The sequence below is a fragment of the Felis catus genome, chromosome B3 (genome assembly GCF_018350175.1).
Source record: "Felis catus isolate Fca126 chromosome B3, F.catus_Fca126_mat1.0, whole genome shotgun sequence".
Taxonomy (NCBI): domain Eukaryota; kingdom Metazoa; phylum Chordata; class Mammalia; order Carnivora; family Felidae; genus Felis; species Felis catus.
In genome coordinates, this window is record NC_058373.1 from 84,448,094 (window position 1) to 84,468,191 (window position 20,098).

The following is a 20,098-nucleotide window of genomic DNA, read 5'->3' on the forward strand; positions in this document are numbered from 1 at the left end:
TGGTATGACCTTGGTTGTGTTACTACTCTGACCTTCTTTGGTCTTGTTCCTCTTCTGAACTGGTGTTGTGGTATTCGAGATTTATATTTCCTTCCTTTTTGAAATTAGTCATGTTTGTTTATCTCCAGACTTCCATTCTTCCTTCTTTAGAGATAACCAGTAATGGCTGCACAATTATATATATACGTTTTCTTGGTATCTTAGGATGAAATTCATCCAGGCCTAGAAAAATGAACTGGCTTGGAGTAATTATTTTTTTGTCACTTCTCTTGTACTTCTTTTCTCATTCAGTCTTTTGTGCAGCATTTCCAACTTGAATATAACTTGGAACTTTTATTTTCTGTTGTCCATAACTTACAAATTGTAGTAGTCATTGGACCTGAATATATGAACAGCAGAGATTAAAGGATGCCAGGCTCAGTGGATCTCACCAAAGACCAGCACCAGAGGCATCCATGGATGAAAACAAATGATACTCACCAAGAAACAGCTGGGAGACATTATTCAGTATTTATTACACTCAGAGTCCAGTATTTGGAAAGAATGGCCTCAAAAATTGACATATGTGTAACAGTACTACAGATTTGGTTCAAGAACTTCAGAGCATATTCAGTAAAAGCAACAAAAAGCTCAAAATAACAGTTACCTACAGAAAAAGTCATGAGAAATACGGACATACCACTCAGATCCACTGATGGGGCTAGCCCTGTCTCTCTGATTTCTGTAGATATCTGGCACCCCCAGTCCAAGTTAGCATGTCCCGATTTTAAGGTCCCCATAGACCACTCTGATGGCCATAAAATAGCTTATTTTGGATACTGCCAAGTCCCTAACACATACTGTCTTTGCCCCATTTTGTACTCTCAAGTTCTTTTCCCAGGCTGAGATTCTAATTCTCTGGTCTCCTTGCTAGGTAGAACTTAACCAGCAGTTCTGACCTGAAGGAGAAGCAGGGTGGGGCAGAGGGGGGAGGCAAGGAAGAGCAGGAAACAAAAAGGTCATGTGCTTAGGAAAAAAAATAATCTCCTTCTGGGCATTAACTTTCTTGATATTATTGTAGTGAGTTTGCACCACTTTTTGTATTCATCCTTTAATAAATGCATCTCTACCTGTGTTTAATTTTTTTCTTTAGCTGCTTCTCTCCTTTTTTTCTCAATAGAGTCAATAATATTACAATTTTGTTTTTATTTTATTTATTTATTTATTTTTTACTTTTTTTTTTTTCAACGTTTTTATTTTTATTTTTGGGACAGAGAGAGACAGAGCATGAACGGGGGAGGGGCAGAGAGAGAGGGAGACACAGAATCGGAAACAGGCTCCAGGCTCTGAGCCATCAGCCCAGAGCCCGACGCGGGGCTCGAACTCACGGACCGCGAGATCGTGACCTGGCTGAAGTCGGACGCTTAACCGACTGTGCCACCCAGGCGCCCCTACAATTTTGTTTTTAAAGCCTTATCTTCAACTTGTCTTAGGTTATACTCCCTGTTAGAGTTTCTAGCTTGGAATTACTCCATACTATGTCTGAACACTTTGACATTTTCTCTCTCAGGGTCTAGGGTCCTCCCATGGGAAATGTTTCCTTCCTTTGTTCTTATAAAGTCCAGACTAGTGGGGACCATCGTGTCTTTTAAAGCCGTTGTCACATCATCTATAGTTTCCTCCTCGACAGTCTTTATACTCCTGAATAGCAGTTCTCTTTGTTGTTTCCTCTGCTGAGAAATGAAATTGTCAATATGATATCAAGTTATCAGGTGCTCTACTTTTACCAGAATGAAACCTCTCACCCATGCTGGGAGAGGTGACATTTCCCGTTACTACTGTATGTCGTGTCTATATCTGTTTTGTAATCTGTATTAGGAAAGCATCACAGTTCGTCAACCACAACAGCATCATTAGAATAGAACATACCTTTCCAGTGTCATGAGTCTCAGTGACACTTGCCTCCATGTGTTAACCTTTCAAGTTTTCCTTTTCTTGTTATCCATGTTCTAGAGATTGTTATTAGGAATAAGGCCATTATCTTACTCTCCATCTACTTGATTTTTCACTGATAAATTATTGAAAGGCTCTACTATAGTATTCTTTAGGTATCACACCAGCACCTCTATGTGGGAGCTCTTCTTGATTTTACATGGTCTTATTGAGACTTCAGACCCCACTCTATCCACAGCTTTAATGTGTACTGTCATATATCTAACAGTGGAAATGATGCATATCTTCTTATATCCTCTCTCTATGTATTCCCCTGACGTGTGTGTGTGTGTGTGTGTGTGTGTGTGTGTGCCCTTTAATTTCTTTAGGGTCATGGCAGATTTGGAGGCAGTGAACACTGAAGCACCCTGAGTAAGAGGTATACTGTTTCCTGGATAACTATCTTTTAACTAAAATTGTAGAAACAGAGTTAGAAATCATAGCAGGGGGAATGAAGGACAGACAGTAAAGTCAAAGCAGGGCTTTTTCAAAAATAGAAAACCATTTTTCAAATTACACCTAGTGTCATCATAATATGTACATCTGGAGATCTTCTCGATCATGGCCATCAGAGTGGTCTATGGGGACCTTAAAATTGGAACATGCTAACTTGGACTGGGGTGCCAGATATCTGCAGCAATCAGATCAATCTCAAAGTTTTTAAGTCAGATGAACAGTGGGAATATTGAGGACCGATATTATTTACCAAACATTCATGTAGCACTTCTGTGGGAGACAGTTCCAAAGTGCCTTATAAACAGTAAATTAATTTACTAAATTAATCATTTAACCCTCATAAAAAACAAATCCTCCTATCAGGTGAGAACCAGTATTAGCTCCCATTTTGTAGATGAGGAAACTGAAGCTTAGAGAGATTAGGTGACATCCCTGAGGTCACAAAGCTAGTTAAGCAAGAGCTAGAATTTGAATTAAAGAAATCTGGCTTGAGCCTATGCTCTAAACACTACATAATGCAGCCTTTCCAATTTATTTTCTTTCTAAAGTTCCAATGGAAAAAAATGTTACAGCCTATACTAGAAAATACCTAAAGAACATGAAACATTACTGAAACAACAACTAATTAAGGATTTTATCAGATGTGTAGCACCTTGACCTTCATAATTATAACTTTCCCCAAAGCTACCTAATTACAATAGTGTTCCCTCCCTGATAATTATTGTCTCCTTGGTTCTCTCCCCATTTCCCAACTTTGAAATTACATGGTTTGTATCTAGCTCTTGTTTATCTTTGACCACAAACTCCTTTTGGTTGATTGTGGTATGTTTTGGGTTGAGATTGTGGGAAGTTTATTGATTGTTTCCAGGGTTACACTAATAGTGTCTTTTCAGCTATTTCTCTTTTAGCTTAATTATAATTTTTCCTGATAATTATTTCCACCTGTCCATGTTCATATCTAATCATTGATATTGATTGGTTTTGCTAGTATCATAAATTAATTTTTTCCATATCTCTGCATAGATTTGTGTTCTTTTCTGAATATATTGTTCTTGATTGTTTTAAAAGAAACTCTGTTGTAGTTAATTTTATGTAGTATAACATACCACATACATAAACTTATTAGGAACTCTGAATAAGAGAGCCTCAACACTTGAATACCTTGGTAGGGCATTTTTCTACTGTAGTGAAGAGAGACCCAAGAAATGAAATCAGTAAACAAAAGGCTAAGGATTCTAATACCTGCCCTTCTTCCCAACATTTGGTATGTTTTAGAATTTGTTATGCTTTCCTTTCTGGTAGTTACAACATCTCCCTGGCAGTAGTACAATCTGTCTAGTCTATAAATTAATGATTAGAAAAGAACTTTAGAAGTTTTAGCTCCTTGTAAATCAAATGCCCCTAGCCTAACCACAGCTCTGACAAGTTATAATATTAAGTTGTCACTAGACTGCTAGTGACTTAATGACACTAAGTATTACTCTTATAAAAACCATGAGCTTAAGTATGTATATTTTACTGTAGTTGCCATAGATTCTGGCTTTCCTTGCCCAAGAAATATTTAACAAAGACCCTTCTGTTGTTGATCTTTGTGCCATGATATTTCTCAAAAAAATTACTTGTGGACAATATAAATTTTGAAATGTAAACACACATTATTCGTTAAATCTTTACTGACTTCCTATCCTGTGCCAGGCATAGTGCTGGGTATTGTGGCAGATACAAAGGTGAGTAAAATGCAGTTCTCTCCTTGTAAAGGAGTTTATAATCTTGTAAATACTCAAGTTGTTCATATGTAGACTATTTATAAGGGCCCTAAGAAGTATTTCAGAAAAACTTAAAAAAAAAAAAAAATCATAGGCTAAGGAAAACTACTTCTAGCTAAGGAGGAATAAAAGAATACTTTATGGACAGACATCACCATTTAATTGGTTCTTTATGACTAGGTTAGGTTTCTATAACTAGAGCTGAGGAGGTGGGAAAGAAGGGGGGCTGATTCTGTGTGCAGACAACATGTTCAAATAGCACTATGTAGCAAAGTAGTTCTTGGGAGGTAGGGAGTAAAGGGTGTGTGTGGGGGAAGTACTAAATATCACCCTTTTTTTCCTATTGTCAAACACTTCGTACCCATAATAGGATGGGATTTGAGAAAAAAGATGAAATTTTATACCCAGTTGGCAATAGTTGGATAAACAACCCAGAAAAATTCACTGTCTTCTTAATATTGGTGGTTATGTTATCTCCAAAATCAAATTTCTTCTTTTTGATTCTAAAGTGTATTTTGAATGGATTCCACTTATTTACCTTAAAAGCTGTGTTGTGACAACACAGCACATTGGTATAATATTCTCTTGGGAACATGAAGATCACCTGTGGTTTGGGATAACTTCATTTAGGCTTTTCCAGCTTGTACCTACAAATATGAGTCAGTCTGTTCACTTTTGATGGCCCTTCCTCCTTTTCCATCCTGTCTGTCCCTACACTAACCCACAGGTCAGTAAAGAGAATCCCACCAAAAATAAGAGATTCTTTTCACTTCAAAAAAGGGACTCTCTTTACTTCTCCTTGGAGAGTCCCAATTTGTGTCTTACAACAAAATGAAGTGAATGAGGGGGCGCCTGGGTGGCGCAGTCGGTTAAGCGTCCGACTTCAGCCAGGTCACGATCTCACGGTCCGTGAGTTCGAGCCCCGCGTCAGGCTCTGGGCTGATGGCTCAGAGCCTGGAGCCTGTTTCCGATTCTGTGTCTCCCTCTCTCTCTGCCCCTCCCCCGTTCATGCTCTGTCTCTCTCTGTCCCAAAAATAAATAAATGTTGAAAAAAAAAATTTTAAATAAAAAAAAAAATGAAGTGAATGAGAATTTGAGCATATTAAAATATTTCTTAAAATTCTAGGTTAAAATTATAAATTAGTTCTTTTTTTCTTCACTATTAATAGTTACATAACATGTAATTTAAAGACTTAAAATCATAAGCTCTAGCTTTACACTATAAAATTTTAAAAATTAATAACCAACCCATTAAGCATTATTACTTTTCAAAATGACAAAGAGAAAATATACCATGTAACTTTGATAAATGCATGTATTTAAAAGGGCATGAAGACATTAGCCTGTTGTGTACCAGACGTTTCATTTCTGTTATTTCCTCCCTAAAAAAATACCAGGATTCCTAGATGTACTGTAGATGGCAGTACTTATATGAGAATGATTAGCAGATGGAGTCTTAAATGAGTAAAGTTCAGTTGAAATGTTCTTAATTTTTCTCATTTGCTGGATTTTTAAAAAATAATCATAAACTTTCTTTTTCACTCATGATGTTTCCATTCATTTTTATTTCACCATCACCTGACCTCCCTCTCACCTCACCTTTGTTTCAGAAATCACATGTTATACAACCATTTTCCCTTTACATGGCAGTGATTGGAAACCAGGTGATTATACATATAGGATCCTGTGTAAAGTTCTGTAAAATTATTTTTTCTCAAGGAGGTTGAGTGCCACATGGCATTGCTGAAAATTCTGACTGGGACAGGGAGAACACTGTCACCTGTGTTTCAAATACACCATCATTGTATATCTACAGTTCCAGAGCTGATCAAATCTATCTTTGTATGGAGGGAAGTAGCTCTTCCATGAATATGAAAAGCTCTCTCATTCTCCCTAAACGTTGGGAATTTTGCTGTGGGATTCACTAAGTAAATATTTATTAAATGCTAATTATATGCTAGGTCCTGTGCTGGGTAGGCACCTTGCATTATATCCATAAAAGAGCATGGTACCTACCTTTAGACACCCCTTCCCAAGCATAATAAAGTGTGGTAATTCTTATAATAAATAGAGGCATGTAGAAGATAAAGTAAGGCACAGAACGGGAATAGATGGCTGTAGCAGATATTACAGAACATTCACAACATACTGTCCTTCAAGCCTGCTGGCCTCAAGCTCCTTCACAACACAGCACTTGAGGAAACTGCTATCGTTCTATCTAACAACGACAAAAAAACCTATATAAGAAGCCTATTCCCTATCCATGGCACAGTGGGAGAAGTGCTTAGGAGTCTAAGCAGTATACATTGTGCCACCCATTGTGCAAAGAAGGGGAAAGAAAAAACACACACACACACTTGCTTGTTCATGTCTCTTGAGAAGGCCACCCAACAAGTGGAAAATATTGGCTGCTTCTGGGGAAAGGAGCTAGGTGGCTGGAGGATAGGATGGGAGGGAAACTTTTCAGTGAATACCCTTTGGTTTCTTTTGGATATTTGAACCATGTGGATTTATTACCCATAGAAAAATAAAGCTTTAGGGGCGCCTGGGTGGCGCAGTCGGTTAAGCGTCCGACTTCAGCCAGGTCACGATCTCGCGGTCCGTGAGTTCGAGCCCCGCGTCGGGCTCTGGGCTGATGGCTCAGAGCCTGGAGCCTGTTTCCGATTCTGTGTCTCCCTCTCTCTCTGCCCCTCCCCCATTCATGCTCTGTCTCTCTCTGTCCCAAAAATAAATAAAAACGTTGAAAAAAAAATTAAAAAATAAATAAAGCTTTAATGGCTTGGTACATCACATTACCACATGAAGAGTTGTCCTTTATTTCGTGGGTTCTATAACCTACTAAACTCCTAAACATATGGTGGATAGGAGACAGGTATTGCTAAGGATCACGTAAGTATTTGTAACATTTTTGTTTTGGTTACAGGGAACTTCCCACTCTATTTTTCACAGCTCTCAACTAATAGATCCTGATAAACATCAAGTGGCTGTGAGTAGGAGTGGTTCCTCCCAGAGAAGCCAACTACAGATTTTTTATACAGCGAAGAGCTATGTGTTTTGTTTTTGTTTGCTTTTGTTGTTTTAATGGAAATTACAGATGGTGTGTCCCAAAACCCATGGCAGAAAACAGATTGTGAACAGAAAAAATATGGTTCAGTAAGTACCTTTGTATTGCTCAGAATTTACAGCAACTTAGCAAATTTCTTTGGTGAGATGAATTGTTTGTGATATGTCATCAGAGGAATCATAATAGGACATATAGAGGCATCAGCTCTCCTGAAATAAATTTTTGTAGCTGAAATTTTAAGAAACGTTGTGAATATGGGGCACCTGGGTGGCTCAGTCAGTTAAGCGTCCAGTTCTTGATTTTAGTTCAGGTCATGATCTTGCAATTCATGAGTTTGGTTCCTGCATTGGGCTCTGTGCTGACAGGGTAGAGCCTGCTTGAGGTCCTCTCTCTCCTTCTCTCTCTCTGCCCCTTCCTCACTTGTGCTAGAGTGTTCTCTCTCCCTATCTCTCAAAATAAATCAATAAAACTTAAAAAAAATACTGTGAATGTGTAAAGAAGTTCCATAGAAACAGCCCATGTCCTTAGAAATTCTATATATATTTAATGGGATCATGTAAAGATGATGTTGAGGGTCTTAAGGAAACAGACTACAGGTCTAGTTGAAACCTGATAAATAGAACAGAATGAAAATCAAGGAATAATATAAGTTACCTATTTTATATACATGCATATACGCTCAAGTTCAGAATATGGTCAGTAGACATTACGTGACTGGTTAATCTTTCTTTGTGAATTCTGTTTCTATTAATTGGATAATAAAAACAGCTAACACTATGGTAGTGTATAACAATTTAGAGATCACTTCTGCAGTGTTCATCTTACTTGATCATGTGTTCAAGAATTTATTTGTTGGGGGGGGGGAGTCATATTATGGTAAAAATCCTCTTCTGAGTTCCACCTCCCTGTATGGTTATGGCCATGTAGATACTTTTGATAGAAAAAAAGCAATTGAGTGAACTTTTCTTGACATACTTAGCCTGTTAACTAAGAAGAAAAAAATAAGAAGAAAAGTTCCCATCTATGCCAACATGGTCTTTCCACCCCTCTTTATTAATATAACTTTAGCTTCACTCTTAATAAGTCCATGCCAGAGCGCAATAAAACTTGGCAAGACAGTTCAAACTGGTTCTGTCATCCCTTCTTTCTCCTCCTACATAACAGGTAGGAATTCCATTCCAAGGTTCTGGATTTTTTTACTTGCTCAGTCTTCCAGTTGAAAGGAATCCTGCTCTAACATATACTTCCCCTCTGCTCTCAAACTTCAGTTTTCCCCTTTTCTTTTATTCACTAATGCATTCATTCATGCAGCACATTTTAATTGATCATCTTAAGTACCAGGCCCTATTCTTTGTGCCAGGGATACCATGAATGAAACAGAGAAAATCCCCTGCCCTCTTGGAGCTCACATTGTTTTCAATACATGCCTGCCATCAGGGCTGCTGCTGCGCATCACCCACAGAGGCTCTCACATCTTAGTCTGTGTGAATGTTGCCCTAGAGTTGTGCAGTGCACAGCCAGCTCAACTCCACACAGTGACCTTGTCTACTATGCTTAATTTGGATGTTTGTCAAAATTAATTTCCTATAATAAAGTCAGTCATTTCCCACGTTCCAGCATTGCCAGAGTGCAACTCTTTTCTTTAAGGAAAGCACGTAAGTTCTCTCCCAGGGGGTGGAAGAAGTTTTGTGGAGAAACCAACCTTTGTCTTTCTTCAGACTACCTGTGTTAAGTTGCTCTCAAATTCACTTACCACTTCTTTCTTTACCTTCAGTAGTAATTGGAAGATTTTTTTCTTTGCCTTTAAAGAGTTCTCTAATTTCTTTTCTTTCCTTCCTTCCTTCCTTCCTTCCTTCCTTCCTTCCTTCCTTCCTTCCTTTCTTTCTTTCTTTCTTTCTTTCTTTCTTTCTTTCTTTCTTTCTTTCTTTCTTTCTTTCTTTCTTTCTTTCTTTCTTTCTTCCCTGTACAGAGAAACATGGGAAGTTTTTTCTAGTTTTCTTTTCCCTCACATGATCACAGCATCTCTCTTTTTTTTTCTTCCGAGCTATGTGGTTGCTCATCCACCTTGATTTGAGGTCAGTAAATGTGCAGTTGGTAAGAAGTCTGTGCCCTGTATTTTGAAGAGAGAGTTGCATTTCTTGTATTTATTTAGGAAGAGAGATATGAAAAAAGAATAGCATTGGATTCCATTATACCATTATCTTGCTTTTTGAGTCTGTGCAGTTCTAAATTCTTTAAACGTTAGGTTTTCTCTGTAACCAACATATGAAGCTGAAAATATTGATAATTTCACACACATACACACACACACCCCATCTGGAATAACTTTGAATTTATTTAAGAAAGCTGTCATGTCAAGACTAATTATTAGAATGAATGTATGTTTGAAGAGAGTAATTCTTTGTGCATTTGGGTTGGAAAACTTGAGACGTATATTTGTTTGAACATCTGTTATAGTTAGAATCAGATGGGAAGGTTTAGAGATTGTGCAATTAGGGAATGTTTTCTACCCACAAATTCTCTAGCTGTGTGCTTCACATTTGTTAACAGGCCCAGGGATGCTTGAATTCAAGTCTGCTTTGGAAGTTAATATTCTTAAATATTTTGTTTCCTCGATCTTTGCTGAAATGATCAACAGCATCAGGCTCCATCAAAACTTTCCTCCATGACGTGGCTCATTTGACCTGTGATCCTTTCCATGTCCAGCTTTCTACAGCTTCCATCTTTGTTGCAAATTGCACCCTTTATAGACCAGTGGGGGACCTCTATTTCAAATAATTTGGGGACGTACACTAATCATATGTAAGACATGAGGGCTCCTCTGGCCTTAGTTTTTCTTGGCAGTTTACTTGCCTGATCCTTTTTAGGCTTCAAACATGGTTAACTCTCTCAGATCCTTTTTCTCTTTCAATTCTTGTTCCCTATTTGTAATATTTCATAACTGAATGCCTTAATCTAGGACAATTTAACATCATCTTCACTGCTTAGTTGAAATGACACTCTTCAATGTTACTAGTGACTTCTGTGGGGAGATAGAAGCTAGTATTTGTTGAGTATGTTCTGTGGAGCAAGCAGAAGGTGCCTGTGCAAGGCACTTTTATATGTAGCATCTCGTTTAATTCTCACAGCGGATCCACAGATAGTGGTATTTCTTTCTTAAGGATAAGGAAACTACAACTCAAAAAGGGTTAAGTAATTTGTCTCATAGCTAGTAAGGGGCAAAGTTACAGGATTATAAATACTTCTTTCCAAAATCCATGTTCTTCTGTAACAGATCTATTTGTCCCTCTTTCCTGAAATTCTACTTTGGCTTCTTTGTATCATGCTTTTGATTCTTTGGATCTCCATTGCTTTAATCACTAACTCATAAACAGCTAGCTTGCTCTGGTGTCTCTCTTCCTCATCTAAACTTCTCAAAAGACTAGTATACAATTTCTTTCTTGCTATCCATTTACTCCCTAACCCCTAAGGGATGGCTTAGCCCCCATCACTTTTTTGAAACTAGCCCCACTGAGGCCATCAGTTGTTTCCTAATTGCCAGTTCCAATGGACATATTTTAGTCCTTGTATTAGTCCATTTGAGTTGCTATAACAAAAATACCATAACCTGGGTAACTTTATAAACAACAAACATTTATTTCTCACAGTTCTGGGTGCTGGGAAGTCAAGTTCATGGCTCTGTAGATTCAGTGTCTGGTGAGGGCCTGATTCTGTGTTCATAGATAGCCAACTTTTCACAGTGTTCTCACATGGCAGAAGGGCAAGGGAGATCTCTCTGGCCTTTTTTCTAAGGGTACTAATCCCATTCAGGAGGGGTCTGTCCTTATAACCTAATCACCACCCCCAAAAGTGTCCCATCCCCACTTAATATCACACTAAGGGTTAGCGTTCAATATGTGAATTCAGTGGGGAGATACAGATATTCAGACATTTTCTCTTATATTTAGTACTTTATTTTTTTTCTTCTTGAAATGTAAATTCTGTGAGTCCATACTCTTATCCTTCTTCTTGTACTCTGACCATTCCTTGTCATCTTTTATACTTGAGCTCCTCTTACCCCTTAAGTGTTGATATTCCCTGAAGCTCTGTCTCAGGCTCCACCTTAGTGGATCTCATCCACTTTCTGGGCTGTCAAGTTCCAAATCTGCATCTCTACCCTAGACAAGTACGTACTTTGAACTAAGAATGTCCAAAACTGAAGTCAGCATCTTCATCCCTAACCTCTACTCCTACAGATGATACCACCATCCTTCCAGGCATCCAGTGTAGAAACCTGGGTGTGGTCTGTGACTTCTCCCTCTCCATAGCCCTCAAATCCAGTCATTCACCAAGTCTTGCCAATTTTACTTTCTAATTATTTCTCAAATCAGTTCTCTTCCTTCCCTCTGTTCTATAGCCTTCTCTTCAAATCTTTATTAGCATTTGCTTAAATAGCTACCATATCCTCGTAACTGGATTCTCATCTCCAGTTTTGTTTCTTTCAAATCCAACCTAGTCTACAGACAAAAATGTAAATCTCAAACTTAATTTACAGTGTAACCATAGATTTACATTTGATGTTTTGACCAAGGAGATATCTGAATATGTCAAAAGATTTATTTTGAGGGCTGCCTGGGTGGCTCAATTGGTTAAGTGTCCAACTTTGGCTCTGGTCATGATCTCAACGGTTCGTGGGTTCTAGCCCCACATCAAGCTCTGTGCTGACAGCTCGGAGCCTGAAGCCTACTTTGGATTCTGTGTCTCCCTCTTTCTATGCCCCTCCTCTGTTTGTGCCCTGCCTTTCTCTCTCTCAAAAATAAACATTAAAAAAAAAAAAAAGATTTATTTTGGGAACAGATGTGAACTATTTTGTTAAATTGTTCCCTTTTCCAATGTAGCCTTTTTATCTTCTTGCACTTTAGATATAGTACCTGATTATGCAGTGGAGCAAACAAAACTCTAAATATACAATGCACATAACCATTTTGTTTTTATTAACATCCTATTTTTCTATCTGTTTTATATGAAGGGACAGAAACTAAAACACACACACTAATAAAGTTAGACACTGTGCTTAAATAACCCTATGAAGTAAGCAATTACGTTTCCATTTTACAAACTGAGGTGCAATTAAACCATTTCCTAGAGTAAATAAATACAAGCAATAGATTCAGAATTCAAATGCCAATCTGACTCCAAAGTCCATGGTCTTCCCACTATGCTACTCTTCCTGTGTTGTGTATGTTGTTCTGTGTTATAATTTCCAAACCTGCATATGTAGCCCTCTCCTCACCAGGTAATTCTGGATTTGTCATACCTACAATTTAGGATAGCCTAGAATCCCAGAAATTGGGATGAATCCCAGAAAGTAGAATGAATAGCAGGAAAAGTAACCTGGCAGTGATCCAGGAGAATCCTGGTTGGAAGACCAGTCAGGAGACCTAATTGCATCTTGAAGTCAAGTGATGACAGTGAAACCAAGAAGAAATGAATGTGCTTAAGTCAAGGAGTTAAAGCATCTTTGCAAATATATGTCCACTCTTTTTTCATGAAAACTTAATTCTCTTAAAATCGTAATCTTTTAGGATCTGTCAAAGCCATGTATAAATGGACCACATTTTTGTGCTTTCATAGCCTAACAATAACAATATGTAGTCTTTTACAGCTTACTGAGTCCTTTCATAGATATTATCTGATTTTATCCTCACATGTTTCTTTGGAGTAAGTGGTTGTATTTTTGTTATTTTACATATGAGGAAACAGGCTCAGAAGTTAAGTGATTTGCCCAGAGGTTAACAGCTGTCTAGTACTGCACGGAATCCATATACTGTGCTTTTCTCAAAGATGTTCTGCCTCCCCGAAAACGAACAATATTTCTCAAAGCAAATGATCAAATTCTCACCGTTTGAATGCCAGCTTGGCAGCATATCATGAGTTGGTTAGATCAGGCAGTGGGTAAATAAGAACAGATGATCTGATTCATGCTATGGGCTATGGACTGAATTGTGTACCCCTGCCATGTTGAAGCCCTAACTACCAATGTTTAGGTTTGCATGAGGTCATGGGGGGTTCTTATGAGAAGAGGAAGAGACCTGAGATTAGTGTCAGAAGAGGAAGAGACAGCTCTCTCTCTGCCACGCCAAGGACACAGTGAGAAGGCAGCTGTCTGTGAGCCAGGAAGAGAGCATTTACCAGAATCCAACCATGCTGGCTCCCTAATCTCAGACTTCCAGCCTACAGAACTATGAGAAATACATTTCTGTTGTTTAAGCCACCCAGTCTATGATATTTTGTTATGGTAGCCCAAGCTGACTAAGACAGTTCATAAAATGATTTTCTTGTGATAACTCCCAACTGCAATATTTTCTAGAATTAGATGCCTGCCTGGTCTACATCTTACAAACAGTATTGTCCTTCCTTTTGGCAGGTGACAGATAACAGGCACATTATTGCTTCTGCATTTCCTATATTGCCTAATAGGAGTAAGTAAATGAAGCCATACCATTGCCATTTCAACTCAGTGGTATGTCACACTGAAATAACTTTCCCATGGACATGAATTGTCCTGCCTTGTCTAACTGGAAAACCAAGGGTCTTCTGCTCTGTTCTCTATTTAAAAAATGAGAAAAGTTTTTTTAAACAGAGTGCTTGATAGGAATGTTGTGCAGACTGGCACAGAGTTGGTGGTTTATAAATCATTTCACTATCACCAGAGTTACTACTCAGACTGCATTCTGTACACATACATTCTAATTTTAGCATCCTTTAAAAATATTGTGGCTACCATTTCCTGGATAGTGGTCAAATTTTAAACCATTCTTTTCTTTGTTTTAAAACTGACTCAGGTAAGTTTTCTCACTTTGCCTGTTTCTGTTTTGGAAAATCATGCCTTTGAAAACAAATTATTTTGTTCATTCCCATTCATAGATAGCTTTGGGGCATATATGGGCAGGTGCATGTACATGTGAGAGTGTGTGTGATCATAGTCATTTCTAAGGCAACCAGTTGTGTTTTGAAGCAGCAAATAATCTCAAGGACAGCTATTATGCCACCTACTTTTGTATGTATCGTTTTCCCAATACTCTCTTCCTAGGCGTATATGCAGGAGAAATCAAAATGTAATTCAAGTAAACATCTGTGAATTCCCAAATAGAATCAGACTGCACTTTTTAGCATATCAGAAGGTCTTAGTAATTTTCTGACTATCTGGTGAGTCTTAAAAATTAATACCTTCACCTACAGTATGGACATAATTTTGATGAAATCTTAAAAATCCCATTTCTAGGTTTGGTGTAAATTTACAAAGTAGGATATAGTGCCTTGGAAAGTGTATTTTTTTACATTAGATTTCTTAAATTGGGCATATTTCAAAAAATCTCTTGCTGTCTTTCAAAAATACTGAAAATTATGGCTGTACTATTAATGCACGAAATTTGGAGATGGAATGAAAAGCCTCACATACTTGGGATTTTTAATTTTTTTGTTTTGTTTTCTGAGACATGTCAATGTGAAGGTATTTCATATTGAATGAAAATAAAGGGAGACTTTGACCTCCCATGCCTCATCCTTCTTTTTTGTCAAATCCTCACTTAGAGTAATCTTTAGAAAAGGTTTGACATCAAAGAGATCTGGGTCAGGATTCTGGCTCTGTCATGTATTAGCTAGGTTACTAGCTTGGGCAAATAACTTCATTGCAAAGTTAACACTCTAAAACCAAACTTTCTGTCTCCTCCCTTCCCTCCCTCAGACCTATTCTTCTTTCTATATCCTCTATTTGGTTTGCTGGTACCACTGTCCATCCAGTTACCCAAGCCAGCAATTCCAGGTATTTCTACCTTCTTATTCTCCACATTCACAAAATTAACAAATCCTGCAAATCAATATTGCCTCCTAAATTAATCCCTCCAGTCCTGCACTAATATGGTAGCCACCAGTCAGTGGGGCTGTTGAACCCTTGAAGTGTGGCTAACCAAACTGAGAAGTGCTGTAAGTGTGAAAAACACACCATGTTTTGAAGATTTAGTGTACAAAGGGATAGGAACTAGTTCATTAATAATTTTTATATTAATTTCATATTGAACTTTTGATTTTTGATATTGAACTACATTTTTGATGTAGTGTGTTAAGTAAAAATATTTTGTGTTTCTTTTTGTTTATTTTCTTAACTTTTAAAAAAAATTTTAATGTTTTATTATTTATTTTTGAGAGAGAGAGATACAGAGCATCAATGGGAGAGGGGCAGAGAGAGAGGGAGACACAGAATCCGAAGCAGGCTCCAGGCTCCAAGCTGTCAACACAGAGCCCATGCAGGCTGGAACCCACGAACCGTGAGATCATGACCTGAGTCCAAGTCGGATGCTCAACTGACTGAGTCACCCAGGCGCCCCTCTATTTGTTTTTTTTTTTTTTTCAACGTTTATTTATTTTTGGGACAGAGAGAGACAGAGCATGAACGGGGGAGGGGCAGAGAGAGAGGGAGACACAGAATCGGAAACAGGCTCCAGGCTCTGAGCCATCAGCCCAGAGCCCGACGCGGGGCTCGAACTCCCGGACCGCGAGATCGTGACCTGGCTGAAGTCGGACGCTTAACCGACTGCGCCACCCAGGCGCCCCCCTCTATTTGTTTTTAATGTGGCTACCAAACTTATATTTGCAGCTCATGTCATATTTCACTTGGGCTGTACTTCTCTCGTCTGTCTTGTCCTGTCTTATTTAGACTCTTCATCTCTCACTACTGCTGAAGTTTAATAATTGACCTCCCTACATTTTGAACCTCAGTGAGAATGCTCTTTCTGAAATGGACATCTGAAAGTGTCACTACTCTGCTGCCACAGCTCTTCAGAGGCTTGTCATCACATAAACCCAAGGTACTGTACAGTGTACAGTCCTGATTGTTTGACTTCTACGTACCTCTTGGCCCTTCTCTCACCTTCTCAGCACCTCCTTCCTCCTACCCTGCACTGTACATTCCACCAATCCTAAAATTCCTGCCTTTCCTTAAACATACTGTGTTGTTTCATTCATCTGTGCCTTTGCATTTGCTACTTCTTTAATCTAGAATATTCTCCCCTGTATTTCCCCCATGTGACTAGGAAGTTTCATTTCATTTTAACTTTCAATACTTGCCACAGGCCTCTCTTTTCAATACTTGCCACAGGCCTCTCTTTTCAGCCTCCTTTGTAGAGATTCTGCCCACACCTTATATTTACTCCCAGTGAGCTCTAAGCTCCTTGAGGGTAGGTTACCATGTCTTGCTTACCCTTCTGTCACCTGGAGCAGAAGAGTTATATCCATTTGGTAAATTTTTGTATTGCACTAAAACTATATATATTACAGTGATTTGTTTACATGTCTGTGTCCCTGGACAGAACTCTTGGAAGAAAAGAAGTGAATCTTATTGATATAAAGATCTATTAAAAAAAAAAAAAAGGTCTATATATCCCAGCACCTCAAGTAGTGCCTGCCAGAGTGGACACCATATTTGCTGAATTGAATTAAATAAATTCAGGTAGAACCTACTCTGAGATCTGCTGATTTTCAGATTGACCTTTTAGGCTCAGTCATTCAGAGAATTACTGATTTGGAAGATCTCTAGGAATCCTTTTTTATCTTTAGTTTGGGGGATTGCTGTGTGTGCTGTTGTTGCTATTTTTCCCCTTCGTTTTAGGTATACTGATTTGTATACCTAAAGTTTGAGGTATACTGATTCGCTTTATAGATATTCAAAATAGTGAATGATTACCATGCTAAATTTAGTTAACATATCCATCACTTCACATAGATAGTTTTTTTTTTCTTGTGATGAGAACTTTTAAGATCTACTCCTTAGCAACTTCCAAATATATAATGCAGTATTGTTAACTGTTGTCACCATGCTATACTTTACATTCCTAGAACTTACTTACCTTACAGCTGCAAGTTTGTACCTTTTGGCGACATTACCCGTTTCCCCTACTTTCTTCTTTCTATTTTTTAACCATCAGATGTTTTTCTTGTTTTCTAAAGGTAGTATACATATTCATTGGGGAAAAAGTCAAATACTATCAAATGACAGAAATTGAAAATTCTTGGGGCACTTGGGTGGCTCAGTCAGTTTAGTGTCTGACTTCAGCTCAGGTCATGATCTCGTGGTTCATGGGTCGAGCCCTGCGTCAGGCTCTGTGACCACTCAGAGCCTGGAGCCTGCTTTGGATTCTGTGTCTCCCTCTCTCTCTCTCTCTGCCCTCCCCTGCTTGTTCTCTCTCTCTCTCTCTCTCTCTCTCTCTCTCTCTCTCTCTCTCTCAAAAATAAACAAACATTTAAAAATTAAAAAAAAAAGAAGAAATTGAAAGTTCTCTCAGTTCTGCTCCTCAAAGGAAACCACTGATAACAGTTAAGTGTGCATCTTTCAAGACTGTTTTCACACATACACACATTTTGCATTTTGCATTTTGCACAGAAATGCCATCATTAAACATAGTTTTCTAAAATTTGCATTTTTAAAAATATATGCATTTCCAGTAAGTACAAAGTTTTGGAAGTGTCTTTGAACAGTCAGATTAGGGCAATGTTCCATAGTCTGCCTTTGTTCCTGGGCTGGTTAGAGTGCTCTTCTCTGCTGACCTACTTTACAGCCCAGTGATCACTCCTTAACACTTGTAGAGGAGAAAGCACCTATACCCAGAGGTTGCAGTATATGACCCTGCCACAAATAGAAAATATATCTGGAGTCTTGTTTGTTTCATCTTAAAAGTCAGTAGAGATCTTGCAGTTGAAGATATCACAGCAGTTCTGTGTTTGTTTTCAAGTCAGAAGCAAGGAGAGTCTCAAAACTGAAGTAAAATGGTCAGTCCAGGAGGATGTGCCTGTTTATCCTATGGGCTTCTGGGTGCCCCCAATATGTTGCCAAGTACTGTTTGTGCATACCCCAGTGTAAGAAATACAGCGTTAGGCTGTCAAAAAAAAGTAGCTAGGGATTTCCCACAACTCAGGAAGGAGGAAGCAATAGATGTTACTGGAAAAATCATAGTCACAGCTATAGATTAAGGGGCAGGATTAAGAAGGGGGAACATTTTGAAAAGAAAGGAGTTAGAATCAAGATGTATTCAGTATAAGGGGGTTACTGATTAAGAGAATGGGTTTGAAGTTAGAATTAGCCCAGGTTTGAAACCTGGCTCTGCTATTTACTGGCCTGTGACCTTGAGCTAGTTCCTTAACTTTACTGAGCCTCAGTTACTCGTACGTAAAAGGGCATTAGGAGCAGGGTGGTAATAATGGTACCAAATTCATAGAACGTCTATGAGGATGAAGTGAAGATGTATATAAAGATGTTTAAAGTGCTTCTGACCCACCAGAATTGCCCAGTAAATTATGCTAAAGGGAGAAAAGAAGATGATTCTTTTTAGTTTACATGAGTGTTTATTCTGTATGCTTGGAAAAAGCCTCAAAATAGCTCTTCTACCAAGAACCAACTCAGTCTGCCCATATCTCTGCCTTGATTAGAGCATAGTGAATACACTTGTCTCATTTGATATCTAATTCCTCTTCTCACACCTCTCCCTCAAATCACATCCCCATTATTGCTTCCTGCCATTTCCAGTTTCTGTGCCCCTATTTCTTTAAGAAAAGCAGAAGTGAGGGAAATGTGAGGGTTTGGGGATTTCTAAAAACTGTTCCTAAGTTCTCATTGTTACATTACATTAAACTATACTTATGTGAATATAATATTTGCCAGATCTTTACTCTGGGAAACAAAAAGGAATTTCCCCATTAGTCTTACATTTTAACTTTTTGGAGGACAGGAATTATTGTATTGGGCATACATAGTATGAGAGTTACACAGTTATGAGAGTTCATTACATTGATTTCTCTGTTGTTTTATTTTTCACTCTACACTTTGACTTCTCTGTTGTTTTATTTTTCACTCTACACTTTGCAGATGGGGAAACTTAGGCTCTTAACTCACTTCAAGGGCATAAGGTACATTGCTGAGCCTCAACTATTAGATTTAAACATAGGAGGTTGCTATTTTGCACCTCAAAAATGGTAGAATATTTTTTATATGAAATTTATTGACAAATTGGTTTCCATACAACACCCAGTGCTCATCCCAAAAGGTGCCCTCCTCAATACCCATCACCCACCCTCTCCTCCCTCCCACCCCCCATCAACCCTCAGTTTGTTCTCAGTTTTTAACAGTCTCTTATGCTTTGGCTCTCTCGCACTCTAACCTCTTTTTTTTTTTTTTTCCTTCCCCTCCCCCATGGGTTCTTGTTAAGTTTCTCAGGATCCACATAAGAGTGAAACCATATGGTATCTGTCTTTCTCTGTATGGCTTATTTCACTTAGCATCACACTCTCCAGTTCCATCCACGTTGCTACAAAAGGCCATATTTCATTTTTTTCTCATTGCCACGTAGAATTCCATTGTGTATATAAACCACAATTTCTTTATCCATTCATCAGTTGATGGACATTTAGGCTCTTTCCATAATTTGTCTATTGTTGAGAGTGCTGCTGTGAACATTGGGGTACAAGTGGCCCTATGCATCAGTACTCCTGTATCCCTTGGATAAATTCCTAGCAGTGCTATTGCTGGGTCATAGGGTAGGTCTATTTTTAATTTTCTGAGGAACCTCCACACTGCTTTCCAGAGCGGCTGCACCAATTTGCATTCCCACCAACAGTGCAAGAGGGTTCCCGTTTCTCCACATCCTCTCCAGCATCTATAGTCTCCTGATTTGTTCATTTTGGCCACTCTGACTGGCGTGAGGTGATACTTGAGTGTGGTTTTGATTTGTATTTCCCTGATAAGGAGCGACGCTGAACATCTTTTCATGTGCCTGTTGGCCATCCGGATGTCTTCTTTAGAGAAGTGTCTATT

At 38.5% G+C, this 20,098-nt stretch overlaps 1 protein-coding gene across 9 annotated transcripts in view; it reads left to right on the top strand.

Annotated features, from left to right (window-relative positions):
• Positions 1–20,098, top strand: part of PRORP (protein only RNase P catalytic subunit) — a 159,859-nt gene that overhangs the window by 87,607 nt on the left and 52,154 nt on the right. Inside the window, exons 6-7 of one of the 9 annotated variants that reach the window (XR_006599525.1) lie at positions 7,117–7,346; positions 15,953–15,967. The exons of 6 other annotated variants lie outside the window; for them this stretch is intronic. The gene's annotated coding sequence lies outside the window, so the exon portion shown is untranslated. Of the gene's footprint in view, positions 1–7,116; positions 7,347–14,983; positions 15,001–15,952; positions 15,968–20,098 lie in introns of those variants that run through there. 2 more of the 9 variants (XR_006599526.1, XR_890429.4) reach the window with 2 other exon arrangements.